This window comes from Engystomops pustulosus, chromosome 1, assembly GCF_040894005.1.
Source record: "Engystomops pustulosus chromosome 1, aEngPut4.maternal, whole genome shotgun sequence".
NCBI classification, from domain to species: Eukaryota; Metazoa; Chordata; class Amphibia; order Anura; family Leptodactylidae; genus Engystomops; species Engystomops pustulosus.
Genome location: NC_092411.1, coordinates 10,969,351 through 10,985,250, shown reverse-complemented (window position 1 = coordinate 10,985,250; position 15,900 = coordinate 10,969,351). Strand labels below are relative to the sequence as shown.

The following is a 15,900-nucleotide window of genomic DNA, read 5'->3' as shown; positions in this document are numbered from 1 at the left end:
CAGTGTCACCTACACATCCCACATAACAATGTCACCTACACATCCCCCATAACACTGTCACCTACACATCCCCCCCATAACAGTGTCACCTACACATCCCCCCATAACAGTGTCACCTACACATCCCCCATAACACTGTCACCTACACATCCCCCCATAACAGTGTCATCTACACATTCCCCCATAACAGCGTCACCTACACTTCAAACTACATCTCTGTTACACGCGCCCTCTACTGGCCGATCGGGGCGATGCAAGATCCCAGGCGCATGCGCAGAAGACTCATACCTATCCGTCAATCATATATCCGCATCCCAGCTCACGAACGCAAGCCGACGCAATCCATTGCGCGTCATCAGAAGGGGGCGGGGCGTCTCGTTGAGTGACATCCCTTTTGGAACGTCACTTTTATTGTCTCCCGTAGCCCAGGAACCCGCCTCCTTGTAGGCGTGGCCTGCCCTAAACCTTTACCACGAAAAAAAAAATGAATCTTTGACGTAAAAAGAAGTATAAGAAAGCGGGCGGGGCTCTTATGACTGACAATCGTTTGAACCAATGGGTTATCTCGATGCTTCTATGTACACCAATGTAAAGCTGCGGTTAGGGCAGTGAGGCGGTGTAGTGCTGATTGACAGTTGTGACGTCCAATGATTTGTCCGGATGCTTTGCTGTGCACCAATGGCGTGGCGCGGCTGAGGCGGCGGGCGGGGCTGCGGGCCGTGGCGAGGTTGAGGTTGGCCGGTTGCGTGCGCGGCTCTGAGGAGAATTTTTTTTTTTGTGCGGGAGAATAATAACAATATTAGTAATAAACCTGGGAATCCGCGCGGCGCCGGGAGCGGGGGAAGGACGAGGCCCGGGCGCCGCTGAGCGGGCTCTTCCCCTCCCTCCATCTTGAATAGGGGTCGTCGTTGCGTATTTCCCCTCCTCCACCTTCCCCCGGCCGTCTAGGCCTGTCGCCGGGCTGAGGATCCCGCCTAGACCGCGGCCTACAGGAGGGGGGACGGGAGTGACCTCCAAAGCCTCGCCTCACAGCGGGGCCCCCGGCCTGAGACACCGAGCCACCTCCTGCTCCAGGTAACTGCTGGGCCTCGCCGCCCGACTACACACGTACTGGCCGACCACAGTGTGAGTGCTAGCTCCTGGGCCCAGGGCAGGACGTGTCAGGACACACAGGGCCGGAGCCCCCTCCTCAGCTCTGTTTACATTCCTGCAGCTCCCCTCCCCCAACCTCACTGCTCCCTCCTCATCCCTCTCCCCCCTCCTCCAGCCTTCATGTGCAGGGATAGAGCGCAAGCTCTGCGGGCTAGACTTCTGTCTCTCCAAATGTGTCCCATACAGTTGTGTGGGAAGGAATTAGATTGCAAGCTCTTCTGTCTAGGTGTCTCATACAGTTGTGTGGGGGGAAGGAGGTAGATTGTAAGCTCTTCTGTCTAGGTGTCTCATACAGTTATGTGGGGGAAGGAGGTAGATTGCAAGCTCTTCCGTCTAGGTGTCTTATACAGTTATGTGGGGGAAGGAGGTAGATTGCAAGCTCTTCTGTCTAGGTGTCTTATACAGTTATGTGGGGGAAGGAGGTAGATTGCAAGCTCTTCTGTCTAGGTGTCTCATACAGTTATGTGGGGGAAGGAGGGAGATTGTAAGCTCTTCTGTCTAGGTGTCCCATACAGTTATGTGCGGGAAAGAGGTAGATTGCAAGCTCTTCAGTCGGGATATGTCTGTACCCTTTCGCTCCTTAGTCTAGGATACTTGTAGAATAATAGAGTGCAAGCTCTGCAGTTTAGACTTGTGTGCTGTTCTTTTGTCTAGGTCTCCCATACAGTTGTATCAGGAAGAGGGTAGATTGCAAGCTCCTTGGTCTCAATATGACGGCAACTTTCTCCTCAGCTCCTTGAGCTAATAGATTGCAAGCTCTTTAGTCTAGATTTAGATTAGAATCCTTGTAGAAGAGTAGAGTGTAAGCTCTGCAGTCACGACTTATATTTTACTTCCCCAAGCTTTGTGTCTAAAAATGTGTGAGCTCCTCTGTCTAGGTCAGTGGTGACGAACCTATAGCACTGGTGCCAGAGATGGCACTCGGAGGCATCGCTGTGGGCACACTTGCTGTCTCCCAGGCACAGAGTTTGCCAGACATAGCATCTTCCTGCAGTCTCAGACAGTCCAAGCAGTGCCCTGCTATTGTAAAGTCACCCATCCTGTGCTGTTTGGTCCTGTCCAAAGAGTGAAAAGGTGTCGGATTGGAGCTCAAAGATTCTGGTAGCAATAAGTTTGTTACTGCCTAAATTGCCGTGTTGGCACTTTGGGAAAAGCTAGTGGTTTTTGGGTCTCATTTTGGGCACTCGATCTCTAAAAGGTTTGCCACTACTGGTCTAGGTGTCCCATAGTTATGTGGGGGAAGGATGGAGATAGCAAGCTCTTCAGTCTAGATAGGACTGTACCTTTCTCTTCCGCTCTCGGGCTAATAGATTACTAGCTTCTTAGTCTACAGTTAGATAAGGATCCATGTTCTTCCCCAAGCTCTGTGTCTAAAAGAAAGTGTAGGAGTTCTTTCATGTTGTTATATTTGTAGATTGCAAGCCCTCCGGTTAGGTTATGATGGCAACTTTCTCGTCAGCTCCTGGGCCAATAGATTGCAAGCTCTTTAGTCTAGAGTTAGATTAGGATCCTTGTAATGCAATAGAGTGCAAGCTCTTTAGTCTTCTATTTCTACTTCCCCAAGCTTTGTGTCTAAAAGAAAGTGTGTGAGCTCTTCCATGTTCTTATATTGGGGTGTAGATTGCAAGCTCTTCAGTCTTGGTTTGACTGTGACTTTCTTCACCTCTCCTCTGGACTAATAGATTATTAGCTCTTGTTTATTTCTTCTATCCTAGTTTACCTATAATAGAGTGCAAGTTCTTCAGTCTAGGTGATTCATAGAGGCACATAGTGGGTAGATTGCGTTTTCGGACTAGGCAGGAATGTACTTTTCACTGCCTTCCCCGATTGAACTAATAGATTGCAAGCTCTTTAGATTTAGATACATGTTTGTTTATGTGCCTTTCTCCGCCTCTCCTTTTGGACTAATTGATAGCCATCTCTTAGGCCTAGATTTAGATTCGGATACATTTCGAAGAATAGACTGCAAGCTCTTTAGTCTAGACTTCTATTTCCACTTCCCAAGCTCCATATCGAAAAAATGTGAGCTCTTCTGTCTCATAGAGTTGTGTGTGGGAAGGAAGGTAGATTGCAAGCTCTTCAGTCTGGATATGACAGTACCTTTCTCCTCCTTTCCTGGGCTAAAAGATTGCGAGCTCCTTAGTCTAGAGCCCTTCAGTGTCTAGACTTCTATTTACACTTCCCCAGGCTCCATGTTGAAAAAGAGTGTTAGCTCTTATGGCTAGGTGTGTCATAGTTATGGGTGGGTGGGGGTTGGTAAATTGTAAGCTCTTCAGTTTAGATATGACTGTAACTTTCGCCACCTCTCCTGAACTGAATAATTATTAGCTTGTTTGTATGTATTCTATCCTAGTTCTATCCATCTACCTGTGGAAGAATAGAGGGTAAGCTCTTCAGTCTTAAGTGTCCCATAGCGTTATGTGGTGGTAGATTGCAAGTTCTTCAGTCTTGGTATGACTATAACTTTCTCCACTTAACATTCTGGATTAATAGATTAACTCTTTATTCTTTTACGTGGATGCTCATCAAAATTAGAGTGCAAGCTTGTCAGTCTAGGTATGACTGTATCGTTCTAACCTTCTGGACTAATAGATTAGATTAATCTACCACCAGAATGAAGAATTGTAAACCAAGCACACTTATATTTCCCCATCTGACAGGTTCTGCTCTTCTCCTGGGTTTTACCCCAAAAAAAGCTTTTACAATTACCCCTCGGGCTCATTAGCATAATTTTGTAAAGCTTTTTTTCCTAAAAACAAGGGCATAGGAAGGTTAAAGATTAGTGGAACCTGCCAGAGGGGACACGCCAGTATGTCATTGTGCTTGGTTTACAATCTTTCATCCTGGTGGTAGATTGATACTAGCTTGCCTGTGGTTGAATAGAAGGCAAGCTCATCAGTTTGGGCATCTCATACAGGTACATGGTGGATAGATTGCATCTTCAGACAAGCCAGGATTGCAAGCTCTTTGGCCTAGATGAAGATCCACAAACAAAAATTGAGTGCAAGCTTTTTGGTCTAGACTTTTGTTTCCATTCCTTCAGGCTCTAAGGAATGGAAACACAAGTCTAGACCAATAAGCTTGCACTCAATTTTTGTAAAAAAAAAAAAAAAGTAAAAAAATGTTTAAGCTTTTTAATTGAGGGAAGAATCTGTAGCTAAGTGTTTAATGGGGGAAGATTGCAAGCTCTTCAGTCTAGGCTTCCTTCCTGTATGTTGAAAAATAAAGTGCAAGCTTTTCAGCCAAAGGTGTCTCATTGAGTTACAAAGGAGGTAGATCGCAGGCTCTTCAGTCTAGGTATGACTGACCTCCCCTTCTGGACTAAAAGATTGCTCTTTAGCCCAGACTTGGATTTATTCTCTCCGTCTCCTTGTAGAAGAATAGAGTGCAAGCTCTTGAGTTGAGACTTTAGCCTTTTGATCTAGGCAAGGATCTGTGTCTAATTTAAGCTGTTTAGACTTAAATTTCCATTCTTCTAGTCTCTTTGTAAATAAAATAGAGGTCAAGCTCTTCAGTCTAGGTATGACTGTATCTTTCTCCTTATCTCCTTTTGGACTAATAGATTGCTAGCTTTCTAGCCTACAGTTGGATTTTTTTTTCCCTCTGAATCCCCCTGTAAGAGCTCCTCAGTTTAGGCCTGAACCAGCTTCATCTAGTGATGTGTTAGAGGGTACAGTTTTTATACTGGACTACGACCTCGCCCAGTGAATATTGCATTGCAAGCTCATCAGACTTTCAATGAATCGGCCACCAGTAGGTTTACATAAGGTACAGATTGCAAGCTCTTCAGTCCAGGCCAGAATCAATCCGCTAGGGCTTAACTAAAGAATTGGATTTCTTGTCTCCCAGGCTTCATGTAGAATGGTAGAGTGCAAGCTCTTCAGCCTAGGCAAAAAGCAGTTCCCTCCAGTGTTACATTCTGGGGTTAAAATTCACTTTTCTTTTTAAAAGTATAATGACGCCTGAAAAAAACGTCTTCCTGTATAACAGCAGATTGCAAGCTCTTCTGTTTTAGGCCAGAAGTCGTTGGCATTAGTATTGTTTAATAGGTTTAAATTGGCATGAATCCTCTAGACTCGTAGATTGCCAGCTCTTCCGTTTAGACCTGTAGATAGTTTAACTATACAGTGTCCCTATTAAAGAACGAGAGTACCAGCTTTTCAGTCAAGAACCAGCTTTATCTAGTGTTTTATTACAGGATTAGATTGAAAGCTACTTTAGATTTTACTATTTTCCTTCCGGTATTTTGGAAGATAATGGCGCTCAAGCTCTTCTACCTAGGCCTGAATCAGCCAGCTGTAAAGTTTATATAAATGGTGGTGGATTGTAGGGCTAGACCATATTGCATTTTTTTTTTTCAATATATGCAGGAATTGGCCTAAGTTACTACGATACGGAGTTGCAGAAAAAGTATAGTACACCCGCATGAAGCAGAATGCCCGCTGGAGGGGTGAGCGCTTCTCGCCCCTCTCCTTAGGGAGCTATGGAGCTGGGTCACAACTACGGCGAATGTTGAAGCACGCTCTATTTTCCGGCAACACACGTGTGTGCTCCCAATCCACTTTTATATGTATGTTAGCTTTTTGTTTGTACATCTAGCATACGGCCTCCAGTCTCTTTATATGAATAGAGTGCTAGCTTTTCAGTCTAGGCCAGAATCAGTCTATGCAGGGGTTTGCGGATTTTCCATGTCTCAATCTATTTTTGCAATACAGGCAGACCCCGGGTTACATACAAGATGGGGTCCATAGGTTTGTTTTTAAGTAGAATTTGTATGCAAGTCCAAACTGTATATTTTATAATTGTAGATCAAGACAAAAAAATTTTTTGCCCCAGTGACAATCGGAGATTAAAAATTTTTGCTGTAATGGGACCAAGGATTATCAATAAAGCTTCATTACAGACACCTTACAGCTGATCATTGCAGCCTGGGACTATAGTAACATTCAGAGAGGTCACCGGAGGTCACAGTGGGCGGATGGGGTCGTCTGTCCACTGATCGTTTGATCTCAATCGCTGCAGTCTGTATATTATTTTTCTTTTCCTCCATCCTCTTTGTACTTCTAGCTTTTTAGTTAAGATTAGAATCTTCTCCACTTGCCTAGTTTCCCTTTTTAGATTGCAAGCTCTTCTGTCTAGTTATGAATTTCTAATCCCTATGTCCCCATTTACATAGGGCTCAAGAGTATTTTGGCAAAGTTGGCATCTAAAACACTTTGTGTCATTATGTATGGCTCACGAAAAATGCATAGAATAGCAGTTACTACCACCATTGGTCTTCCTGATAAGATAGATCCGATGGCAGGTTCCTTTAGTCTGCCCCAGCCCTATGGTATTTTTGGTTTAAACTTCTAGTTTAGGGAGCTAAAAAATGTTATCTTTGATATATGCAAATTTTAGAGGGTGCCTTGGGCATGTCGTAGCCGCGCCATTTGGCGGGAGATACGGCTACTCCACACCTCTGTAGCCTATTTTGATCCCTCCTACCCAGCATGTGCAGTAGCTCCTAGTCCAAAAATACCATAGGACTAGGGCAGACTGAAGGAACCTGTCATTGGATCTACCTTATTAGGTCAGTCAGTGATAGTAGGATTCATGTAATAGAAATATGGTTATTTTATCAATAGATTGTATGCTCCTCAGTCCAGTCTTCCCCGATTTTCAGTTGTCTAATAAGTGTCTTTTATTAGGCTGGAAACACACACCCAGTTTATCATGTAGTATTTTGAGCCAACGTCAGAAGGTTTTCCAGCAGGAAGGACAAGTAGAAGCATTTTCTTTCTTATTTCCCTGTCCTATTTAATAGTGCACTCACTATTCTGCTGCTGGTGCAGTCACTGTGTACATACATGACGTTACTTATCCTGTACTGATCCTGAGTTACATCCTGTATTATACTCCAGAGCTGCACTCACTATTCTGCTGCTGGTGCAGTCACTGTGTACATACATGACGTTACTTATCCTGTACTGATCCTGAGTTACATCCTGTATTATACTCCAGAGCTGCACTCACTATTCTGCTGCTGGTGCAGTCACTGTACATACATGGCATTACTTATCCTGTACTGATCCTGAGTTACATCCTGTATTATACCCCAGAGCTGCACTCACTATTCTGCTGCTGGTGCAGTCACTGTGTACATACATGACATTACTTATCCTGTACTGATCCTGAGTTACATCCTGTATTATACTCCAGAGCTGCACTCACTATTCTGCTGCTGGTGCAGTCACTGTGTACATACATGACATTACTTATCCTGTACTGATCCTGAGTTACATCCTTTATTTTACCCCAGAGCTGCACTCACTATTCTGCTGCTGGTGCAGTCACTGTGTACATACATGACATTACTTATCCTGTACTGATCCTGAGTTACATCCTTTATTTTACCCCACAGCTGCACTCAATATTCTGCTGCTGGTGCAGTCACTGTGTACATACATGGCATTACTTATCCTGTACTGATCCTGAGTTACATCCTGTATTATACCCCAGAGCTGCACTCACTATTCTGCTGCTGGTGCAGTCACTGTGTACATACATGACATTACTTATCCTGTACTGATCCTGAGTTACATCCTGTATTATACTCCAGAGCTGCACTCACTATTCTGCTGCTGGTGCAGTCACTGTGTACATACATGACATTACTTATCCTGTACTGATCCTGAGTTACATCCTGTATTATACCCCAGAGCTGCACTCATTATTCTGCTGCTGGTGCAGTCACTGTGTACATACATGACATTACTTATCCTGTACTGATCCTGAGTTACATCCTGTATTATACTCCAGAGCTGCACTCACTATTCTGCTGGTGGAGTCACTGTGTATAATACATGAATGGTAATAAATACTTACTGAATTTCAATTTGTTTTCGGCAAGCATGACGGCAGAAGGGAATGGAAATTACTGAAGATAAGTTAATGTGCTTCCACAGTACAATATGGGCTGTTAAAGGAAAATTTTGGATAACATAATCCAGTGCCTCTGGTGCTCTGACTGCCCCTCAATATTGAACTCTCTCACTATACTACTACTACTTCTGACATTTCCAGGACATGATGATGATGATTTTCTTTCCTGATCAATTTGTGATTCTTGTCTCTCTTGTCTTCTGTCGTTATCTCTTCTAAATTACGAGATATTTAGTCTACGCTTTTATCTACACATAAAATGCGCATCGGTATGGATGTCTTTTATTAATTTTGTTGCTTAAATTGTAGCAAATAAGCTCAAGATTTTAGACTTCGATTTGATACGTTGTAATGAGCAGTGTTGTGCAGGACTGGATCCATAGCGGAGATGTGATTGCAGCTTCCCCCTCCCCCTGTAGTGTTTACATTCCTGGATCTGCCCTCCCCCAGATTCTAGGCCAGGGGGACTTATTGGCAGAAAATGATCTAGTCTCAATCAATGTGTCTGCACTAGATGTTCCTCTGGTAAACCTAGAGATTTGCGTCTGGAGCGAGTCATTGAAGCCGCAGAGCGGGCGCGCAGCGTCTGTCCTTGCCGGGCCAGGTACGTGGCTCCTTGTCCAGGCCATTGTGTTTCTCACTGAATAATAGTAATTGATGTAGGCAGGTCAGTGTTATGTCATTGCTGTGGAGGAGTCGCTGCAGGTTCTGCATGTGCAGGATAAAGCCGCTGTATCTGGAGCATCTATGTGGTGCGCACTGCTCTGCTGCTTCAGTAACCTCAGGTATTTTTTTTCTTCTTGCTTTGTTTCTGCTCCTATAGGCTCTAATGCAGTCAGTTTGCCTTTATACATACATGCTAGTTCTACCCTGATTGTCTTTGCTTTTTAGGATATAGCTAATCCTCCCATCATGCGAGGTTTGCAGTCTTCATTGAATGGTGATCTTGTTGTTTACTGGCCTGGTATATCACACGCACAGTATATTTACAGGGGTTAACTCAGGAGAGTCATTGATGGCATCTGATGACGTCTGACCCCTGCTGTTTGCTAGAATGAAGTGGCAACCGCAATGGGAATGTGTGGGACTAGTTTGCCTTGTCTGACATTCTTGCTGTTTCTTGTGATCTCTTATTTTATTATTATTTTACACCACTTTTGCATAACGTAAGTATAATACAGGGCGTAGCTAAGATCATTTCAGGAAAAGTAATGTCATGTATGTACACAGTGACTGCACCAGCAGCAGAATAGTGAGTGCAGCTCTGGGGTATAATAAAGGATGTAACTCAGGATCAGTACAGGATAAGTAATGTCATGTATGTACACAGTGACTGCACCAGCAGCAGAATAGTGAGTGCAGCTCTGGGGTATAATACAGGATGTAACTCAGGATCAGTACAGGATAAGTAATGTCATGTATGTACACAGTGACTGCACCAGCAGCAGAATAGTGAGTGCAGCTCTGGGGTATAATACAGGATGTAACTCAGGATCAGTACAGGATAAGTAATGTCATGTATGTACACAGTGACTGCACCAGCAGCAGAATAGTGAGTGCAGCTCTGGGGAATAATACAGGATGTAACTCAGGATCAGTACAGGATAAGTAATGTCATGTATATACACAGTGACTGCACCAGCAGCAGAATAGTGAGTGCAGCTCTGGAGTATAATACAGGATGTAACTCAGGATCAGTACAGGATAAGTAATGTCATGTATGTACACAGTGACTGCACCAGCAGCAGAATAGTGAGTGCAGCTCTGGGGTATAATAAAGGATGTAACTCAGGATCAGTACAGGATAAGTAATGTCATGTATGTACACAGTGACTGCACCAGCAGCAGAATAGTGAGTGCAGCTCTGGGGTATAATACAGGATGTAACTCAGGATCAGTACAGGATAAGTAATGTCATGTATGTACACAGTGACTGCACCAGCAGCAGAATAGTGAGTGCAGCTCTGGGGTATAATACAGGATGTAACTCAGGATCAGTACAGGATAAGTAATGTCATGTATGTACACAGTGACTGCACCAGCAGCAGAATAGTGAGTGCAGCTCTGGGGAATAATACAGGATGTAACTCAGGATCAGTACAGGATAAGTAATGTCATGTATGTACACAGTGACTGCACCAGCAGCAGAATAGTGAGTGCAGCTCTGGGGAATAATACAGGATGTAACTCAGGATCAGTACAGGATAAGTAATGTCATGTATATACACAGTGACTGCACCAGCAGCAGAATAGTGAGTGCAGCTCTGGAGTATAATACAGGATGTAACTCAGGATCAGTACAGGATAAGTAATGTCATGTATGTACACAGTGACTGCACCAGCAGCAGAATAGTGAGTGCAGCTCTGGGGTATAATAAAGGATGTAACTCAGGATCAGTACAGGATAAGTAATGTCATGTATGTACACAGTGACTGCACCAGCAGCAGAATAGTGAGTGCAGCTCTGGGGTATAATACAGGATGTAACTCAGGATCAGTACAGGATAAGTAATGTCATGTATGTACACAGTGACTGCACCAGCAGCAGAATAGTGAGTGCAGCTCTGGGGTATAATACAGGATGTAACTCAGGATCAGTACAGGATAAGTAATGTCATGTATGTACACAGTGACTGCACCAGCAGCAGAATAGTGAGTGCAGCTCTGGGGAATAATACAGGATGTAACTCAGGATCAGTACAGGATAAGTAATGTCATGTATATACACAGTGACTGCACCAGCAGCAGAATAGTGAGTGCAGCTCTGGAGTATAATACAGGATGTAACTCAGGATCAGTACAGGATAAGTAATGTCATGTATGTACACAGTGACTGCACCAGCAGCAGAATAGTGAGTGCAGCTCTGGGGTATAATAAAGGATGTAACTCAGGATCAGTACAGGATAAGTAATGTCATGTATGTACACAGTGACTGCACCAGCAGCAGAATAGTGAGTGCAGCTCTGGGGTATAATACAGGATGTAACTCAGGATCAGTACAGGATAAGTAATGTCATGTATGTACACAGTGACTGCACCAGCAGCAGAATAGTGAGTGCAGCTCTGGGGTATAATACAGGATGTAACTCAGGATCAGTACAGGATAAGTAATGTCATGTATGTACACAGTGACTGCACCAGCAGCAGAATAGTGAGTGCAGCTCTGGGGAATAATACAGGATGTAACTCAGGATCAGTACAGGATAAGTAATGTCATGTATGTACACAGTGACTGCACCAGCAGCAGAATAGTGAGTGCAGTTCTGGAGTATAATACAGGATGTAACTCAGGATCAGTACAGGATAAGTAATGTCATGTATGTACACAGTGACTGCACCAGCAGCAGAATAGTGAGTGCAGCTCTGGAGTATAATACAGGATGTAACTCAGGATCAGTACAGGATAAGTAATGTCATGTATGTACACAGTGACTGCACCAGCAGCAGAATAGTGAGTGCAGCTCTGGAGTATAATACAGGATGTAACTCAGGATCAGCACAGGATAAGTAATGTCATGTATGTACACAGTGACTGCACCAGCAGCAGAATAGTGAGTGCAGCTCTGGGGTATAATACAGGATGTAACTCAGGATCAGTACAGGATAAGTAATGTCATGTATGTACACAGTGACTGCACCAGCAGCAGAATAGTGAGTGCAGTTCTGGAGTATAATACAGGATGTAACTCAGGATCAGTACAGGATAAGTAATGTCATGTATGTACACAGTGACTGCACCAGCAGCAGAATAGTGAGTGCAGCTCTGGAGTATAATACAGGATGTAACTCAGGATCAGTACAGGATAAGTAATGCCATGTATGTACACAGTGACTGCATCAGCAGCAGAATAGTGAGTGCAGCTCTGGAGTATAATAGAGGATGTAACTCGGGATCAGTACAGGATAAGTAATGTCATGTATGTACACAGTGACTGCTCCAGCAGCAGAATAGTGAGTGCAGCTCTGGAGTATAATACAGGATGTAACTCAGGATCAGCACAGGATAAGTAATGTCATGTATGTACACAGTGACTGCACCAGCAGCAGAATAGTGAGTGCAGCTCTGGGGTATAATACCGGATGTAACTCAGGATCAGTACAGGATAAGTAATGTCATGTATGTACACAGTGACTGCACCAGCAGCAGAATAGTGAGTGCAGCTCTGGGGTATAATACAGGATGTAACTCAGGATCAGTACAGGATAAGTAATGTCATGTATGTACACAGTGACTGCACCAGCAGCAGAATAGTGAGTGCAGCTCTGGAGTATAATACAGGATGTAACTCAGGATCAGTACAGGATAAGTAATGTCATGTATGTACACAGTGACTGCTCCAGCAGCAGAATAGTGAGTGCAGCTCTGGAGTATAATACAGGATGTAACTCAGGATCAGTACAGGATAAGTAATGTCATGTATGTACACAGTGACTGCACCAGCAGCAGAATAGTGAGTGCAGCTCTGGAGTATAATACAGGATGTAACTCAGGATCAGCACAGGATAAGTAATGTCATGTATGTACACAGTGACTGCACCAGCAGCAGAATAGTGAGTGCAGCTCTGGGGTATAATACAGGATGTAACTCAGGATCAGTACAGGATAAGTAATGTCATGTATGTACACAGTGACTGCACCAGCAGCAGAATAGTGAGTGCAGTTCTGGAGTATAATACAGGATGTAACTCAGGATCAGTACAGGATAAGTAATGTCATGTATGTACACAGTGACTGCACCAGCAGCAGAATAGTGAGTGCAGCTCTGGGGTATAATACAGGATGTAACTCAGGATCAGTACAGGATAAGTAATGTCATGTATGTACACAGTGACTGCACCAGCAGCAGAATAGTGAGTGCAGCTCTGGAGTATAATACAGGATGTAACTCAGGATCAGTACAGGATAAGTAATGTCATGTATGTACACAGTGACTGCACCAGCAGCAGAATAGTGAGTGCAGCTCTGGGGTATAATACAGGATGTAACTCAGGATCAGTACAGGATAAGTAATGTCATGTATGTACACAGTGACTGCACCAGCAGCAGAATAGTGAGTGCAGCTCTGGGGTATAATACAGGATGTAACTCAGGATCAGTACAGGATAAGTAATGTCATGTATGTACACAGTGACTGCACCAGCAGCAGAATAGTGAGTGCAGCTCTGGGGAATAATACAGGATGTAACTCAGGATCAGTACAGGATAAGTAATGTCATGTATGTACACAGTGACTGCACCAGCAGCAGAATAGTGAGTGCAGTTCTGGAGTATAATACAGGATGTAACTCAGGATCAGTACAGGATAAGTAATGTCATGTATGTACACAGTGACTGCACCAGCAGCAGAATAGTGAGTGCAGCTCTGGGGTATAATACAGGATGTAACTCAGGATCAGCACAGGATAAGTAATGTCATGTATGTACACAGTGACTGCACCAGCAGCAGAATAGTGAGTGCAGCTCTGGAGTATAATACAGGATGTAACTCAGGATCAGTACAGGATAAGTAATGTCATGTATGTACACAGTGACTGCACCAGCAGCAGAATAGTGAGTGCAGCTCTGGAGTATAATACAGGATGTAACTCAGGATCAGCACAGGATAAGTAATGTCATGTATGTACACAGTGACTGCACCAGCAGCAGAATAGTGAGTGCAGCTCTGGGGTATAATACAGGATGTAACTCAGGATCAGTACAGGATAAGTAATGTCATGTATGTACACAGTGACTGCACCAGCAGCAGAATAGTGAGTGCAGTTCTGGAGTATAATACAGGATGTAACTCAGGATCAGTACAGGATAAGTAATGTCATGTATGTACACAGTGACTGCACCAGCAGCAGAATAGTGAGTGCAGCTCTGGAGTATAATACAGGATGTAACTCAGGATCAGTACAGGATAAGTAATGCCATGTATGTACACAGTGACTGCATCAGCAGCAGAATAGTGAGTGCAGCTCTGGAGTATAATAGAGGATGTAACTCGGGATCAGTACAGGATAAGTAATGTCATGTATGTACACAGTGACTGCTCCAGCAGCAGAATAGTGAGTGCAGCTCTGGAGTATAATACAGGATGTAACTCAGGATCAGCACAGGATAAGTAATGTCATGTATGTACACAGTGACTGCACCAGCAGCAGAATAGTGAGTGCAGCTCTGGGGTATAATACCGGATGTAACTCAGGATCAGTACAGGATAAGTAATGTCATGTATGTACACAGTGACTGCACCAGCAGCAGAATAGTGAGTGCAGCTCTGGGGTATAATACAGGATGTAACTCAGGATCAGTACAGGATAAGTAATGTCATGTATGTACACAGTGACTGCACCAGCAGCAGAATAGTGAGTGCAGCTCTGGAGTATAATACAGGATGTAACTCAGGATCAGTACAGGATAAGTAATGTCATGTATGTACACAGTGACTGCTCCAGCAGCAGAATAGTGAGTGCAGCTCTGGAGTATAATACAGGATGTAACTCAGGATCAGTACAGGATAAGTAATGTCATGTATGTACACAGTGACTGCACCAGCAGCAGAATAGTGAGTGCAGCTCTGGAGTATAATACAGGATGTAACTCAGGATCAGCACAGGATAAGTAATGTCATGTATGTACACAGTGACTGCACCAGCAGCAGAATAGTGAGTGCAGCTCTGGGGTATAATACAGGATGTAACTCAGGATCAGTACAGGATAAGTAATGTCATGTATGTACACAGTGACTGCACCAGCAGCAGAATAGTGAGTGCAGTTCTGGAGTATAATACAGGATGTAACTCAGGATCAGTACAGGATAAGTAATGTCATGTATGTACACAGTGACTGCACCAGCAGCAGAATAGTGAGTGCAGCTCTGGGGTATAATACAGGATGTAACTCAGGATCAGTACAGGATAAGTAATGTCATGTATGTACACAGTGACTGCACCAGCAGCAGAATAGTGAGTGCAGCTCTGGAGTATAATACAGGATGTAACTCAGGATCAGTACAGGATAAGTAATGTCATGTATGTACACAGTGACTGCACCAGCAGCAGAATAGTGAGTGCAGCTCTGGGGTATAATACAGGATGTAACTCAGGATCAGTACAGGATAAGTAATGTCATGTATGTACACAGTGACTGCACCAGCAGCAGAATAGTGAGTGCAGCTCTTGGCTACAATATAGGAGGTGTGTAAATCTGGTAGTAGCAGTAGTAATGTTTTACAAAGATATATGTATACCTGTGCTAACCAAAATATACCACAAATATGTTTGTGGTATATTTTGGTTAGCGCAGGTATATATATATCTTTGTTTATCCTCCTAGTGGTTTACTTTGACAGTAACCGTCGTTATAGTTTGGGTGCAGGTCACCAACTCTTTATACCAGTGACACCAGTTACTAGTTCTCAATTTACTATCCCACTATCCCTTTTATCAGTAGTGATGTTTTATAATAAAAGCTTTTGGACAAATGAAATATTTCCAATCTGTAGCGATGGCTCGCAGTGTAGGACGAGTTTCCCTCGAGAATAGGCCCCTGTGTGTGCCATGAGTGCTGGTAATAGTACCAATAAAATGAGATGTTTTGGGTCTGACCGGTTAATTTGTAATTTCATCTTGCGTTTCTGGTTTCATACTGTGAATTGGTCATTCCTTTCCCTTGTACTCTCAAACTCTATATCAGTAAGTGATGTTTATTGCTTTGTGTGAGACATGGAGCAGTGTTTCGGCATCCCTCAGATGGCACAGACCCCTCCTTGTTTTGTTCTGCGGTTCAGACACCCTAACTGGAAATATTAGCGTCTTAAATTTCTTGTATTTTTCCC

The 15,900-nt window shown here is 43.7% G+C and overlaps 1 protein-coding gene across 2 annotated transcripts in view; it reads left to right on the top strand.

Moving 5' to 3' along the window:
• The first annotated feature begins 686 nt into the window (after positions 1-686).
• The window catches only part of SMAD2 (SMAD family member 2), a 38,230-nt gene continuing 23,016 nt past the window's right edge, over positions 687-15,900 (top strand). For both annotated transcript variants that reach the window (XM_072133084.1, XM_072133078.1), the window contains exon 1: positions 687-1,074. The gene's annotated coding sequence lies outside the window, so the exon portion shown is untranslated. The remainder of the gene's footprint in view (positions 1,075-15,900) is intronic.